Here is a 3,853-nt window from a genome sequence, read left to right on the forward strand (position 1 = left end):
TATTCCGTCAGCAGATAACCAAGCAGAATTTGTTATTATTGTAACCATTTGGATCATATTTTGATAATCTTCATAGGCTGCTGGAAGTGATTTTACTAAATCTGTTCAGCTCAAAATTATCCCGCGTGTAGTTTAGTACAAGGATACTTACCATTTAAAAAGGCCAAGATTTTGGAAATAAGTCACGTTACTTCATTAAAATAAAGTAAAGAAATATTCGTAAAAAATTTCTTTTTTAATTGAAAGCTAACAAATTTTGTTCCAAATAGATCCATAGATCCAAAATTGTTTAACAGCTTATGAAGGTTAACGAATTATACAGGGTATTCGAAAAAAGCGCGGCCGGGTCCTGGTTGTGTACGAAGTGTTCCCAGGGCCCGGCCACTCATGCGCGCGAGGTGGCCCCTAGGAGGTTTTAGCTGCTAACATGCACAGCATACCCCAGTTCTCCCCCCGGAGGGCTGGGGATACGAAGGGATTTCCTCCTAGTAAAAAAAAAGGGTATTCGAAAAGATAAGGTCCCCCTATTATTTCCAGAAGTACGCACTTCCACGGAAAATGACCCCGAATAGAAGTTGTAGTAGTCATGAAATACTCGTATCTTTTGGTTTTAAGGTATTAAGGCCAGGTTCTCATTCTCAACGATGAAAAAATTGGTTTTTTTTGCTTAAATTTCATCCTTATGGTGTCGAGAATACGTGGCCAAAAGGATATTTTCATATCGAAAGTATTTTACGAGTTACAGCTTGTTCGAAGGTCTGTTAAACGAAAAACAGGTAATACACGCGCGCTCGGAGCGGCTTTGTGGGGAGACCTTTGTCTATACGTGGCCGTTAAATCTACAATAGGTACGAGGGCCATTTGAAAAGTTTCCGGCCTTTTTAAGAAAAACACATATTTCAAAGCAAAACAAAATTTATTTCTCGACGTAGTCTCCCTGCAACTCGACACATTTAGTCCAACGTTTCTCCCATCCTTTTAAACCGTCAGAAAAAAATTGATTGTCTAAACCTGAAAAATACTGGTTTACAGCGTTTTCCACCTCAGCATTTGACTTATATTTTTCGCCGAGAAATTTTTTCAAATTAGGAAACAGGAAAAAATCGCTGGGAGCTAGATCTGGCGAATAGGGTGGGTGCGGAAGCAATTCAAACTTCAATTCGTTCAATTTTGACATTGCAACCATGCACGTGTGAACCCGAGCGTTATCGGTGAAACAGGATTTTTTTTCTTGACCAAATGCGGACGTTTTTTCTTAATTGTGGCCTTCAATTTATCCAGCAATGCAGCGTAGTACTGTCCGTTGATTGTTTCACCCTTTGCAAGGTAATCGATAAGAATTATTCCACGGCTATCCCAAAAAACTGTCGCCATCACTTTTCCTGCAGAGAGAACGACATTTGCCTTCTTCGGAGTTGGTTCCTCCACCTCAATCCACTGCATTGATTGTTGTTTGGTCTCAGGCGTATGGTGGTGTACCCAGGTTTCATCGACGGTTATCATTCGCCGCAAAAATTCCGCTGGATTTTTTTGATACAGGCTAAGACACTCGCGCGACATGTCCATCCGTATATGCGCTCTTGGTCGATCGTCAACAAGCGCGGCACCCAGCGCGCGGATAATTTTCTCATATCCAAATCTTGATGTAAAATCTTGTGCACCCGTTCAGATGATATCCCACAAGCCTCAGCAATATCCTTAACAGTCAATCGACGATCTTCCATCACAGTTTGATGCACTAAATCGACCATTTCGTCAGTTGTAGCGGTTTTCGGGCGCCCGGAACGTTCCTCGTCTAAAATGTTCGTACGACCACGTTTGTATTCGGCCACCCAATGTTTGACCGTTGTAAATGAAGGGGAGGCTTCACTGTATACAGAGTCTAACTCATCTTTTATTTCCTGAGTCTTTTTCCCTTTTAAATAAAGGAATTTTATCACTGCGCGATACTCGATTTTCTTCATTGTTGACAGACAATGTCAGCTGACAACTTTGGAAGAGTGCCATAGACAAAGTAATGATCGGAATGACTTGAAATTTTTACGGTTTACATATGTCAAGGTCATCTATCGGACGGCGAAAGAAATTTTTTCTACAGTTACTTCATGTCGATGAGGCCGGAAACTTTTCAAATGACCCTCGTAGCAAGTTTAAGGCCCTCCCAACGAATTCCGACACTTTCGAATCTATTGTAACTCGCATACCTGCGTATTCTCAGTCGTGCGATCGTTCTTCTCGAAGCAACGTGTTCTTGCGTGCGTCGATCGTGGCAACACAAGATATTCGACCACACGATTCGAAAGACTTCGATATACGTACGTGCTATGTATATCGTTCTCGCTAAAGCTCAGTGTCGTAAATCATAGTCCTTGCCGATGAATGCTCGCTATTTAGTTACTGATGTCGTAGAACTGTTCATAAATCATTTACAACATGCAATAATACTGGCAAATGTTCTCGGTCTTCCACCTTTCCCTCAATCGTGCCAAGTACAAACGTGCTCAGTGTTATGCGTCGCCACACGTGCGTTTACCTTGAAGACGTCAGAATATACGATATATCTACCAATAAATGTAACCTTGCTCCGATATTCTTTCCTTGCAATCAAACCTTGAAAGAATATTGCAAGCGCTACTCGACGAATGTTAATTCACAGGGCAAGGTATATGAATTGCCATGTACATTTCGCTGTTATTTCTCGATTAAATTAAAATATTAAACGTGCCTGTAGTTTATATCGCATTACAATTTGTTGTAAAAAGCATTAGTTATTTTTTACAGATTGTATACAATGAATCTTTCGTCTCATTCAAATTTATTTCAAGTTGAACATCGAAAATTACATTATCAATTAGTTTTATTTATTCATTTTAAACCTATACTTTGAAAATGAGATAATCCCTGGTTAGAAAAATATCGAAAGTTTTTAAGTTTAAAATGATTTTAATCGGTAATTAAGATGACTAAAATGAATGAATGATCAAAATTATTTAGGAAGCTTACGTCAAATTTCACTTTGTTCAACTTTATTTTATGAAAATATAAAGATCACATTTTAAAAAATAATATTTAGTAGAAGAAATGTACGCTTATTTTCGTTCAAAACTTGTTCACGATCGTAAAGTCTGTACGGATTGAGATTGCGATGAAATTAAGATTTGACTAACGAAAGCAACAATCACTAAACTTAAGATTAATAAACTTTGCAGTCTGATATTGGCTTAGAAACGAACCGAAATTGTGTAGTGCGTAAGCTCAGATTAAATGATACACAAATCTGTTGTGTACTTTGCAGTAAAATCTGCTATCTAAAAGTCAATCAGTGCATTACCACTGAAAACAGTTATAAGCATAGCACTAAATAATTCAGTGCTTTACTTATAACTGTGAATATTCACTGTTTTCAGTGATAATCCACTGATTGACTTTTAGAGAGTGGTACTATCCGAGTGTATCAGGTTCATGTGCATTCTAAATGTATATTTTGAAAAGGAAATTAGAAAATCGTTCTCTAGAAAAATATATCAAAAGTCTTTAAATATTAAATAAATTTTGATCAACATGAGTAGACTTAAAATTATTTCGCGAAGTGGCGTAATTTTATTTTATCCAATTCTACTTCAAGGAAATTGTTACAAAGACCGCATCTCCTTTATATTGAATAATATTTAGTGGAAGTAACGTGCACTTATTTCTGTTCAAACATGCCCGCAACAATGAGCTGAAATAATTGTAACCGTGCGCTTACAGTAAACGTAACACAAATCTCTTGTGTGCTTTGCAGGAAGATCTGACGCCATCCGAATGTATCAGATCTGTGTAGGGGAACCCGGGGCATAACGGAACGGCGGGG

This window comes from Vollenhovia emeryi, unplaced genomic scaffold (genome assembly GCF_000949405.1).
Source record: "Vollenhovia emeryi isolate VEMERY1.0 unplaced genomic scaffold, V.emery_V1.0 DF939216.1, whole genome shotgun sequence".
Taxonomy (NCBI): Eukaryota; Metazoa; Arthropoda; class Insecta; order Hymenoptera; family Formicidae; genus Vollenhovia; species Vollenhovia emeryi.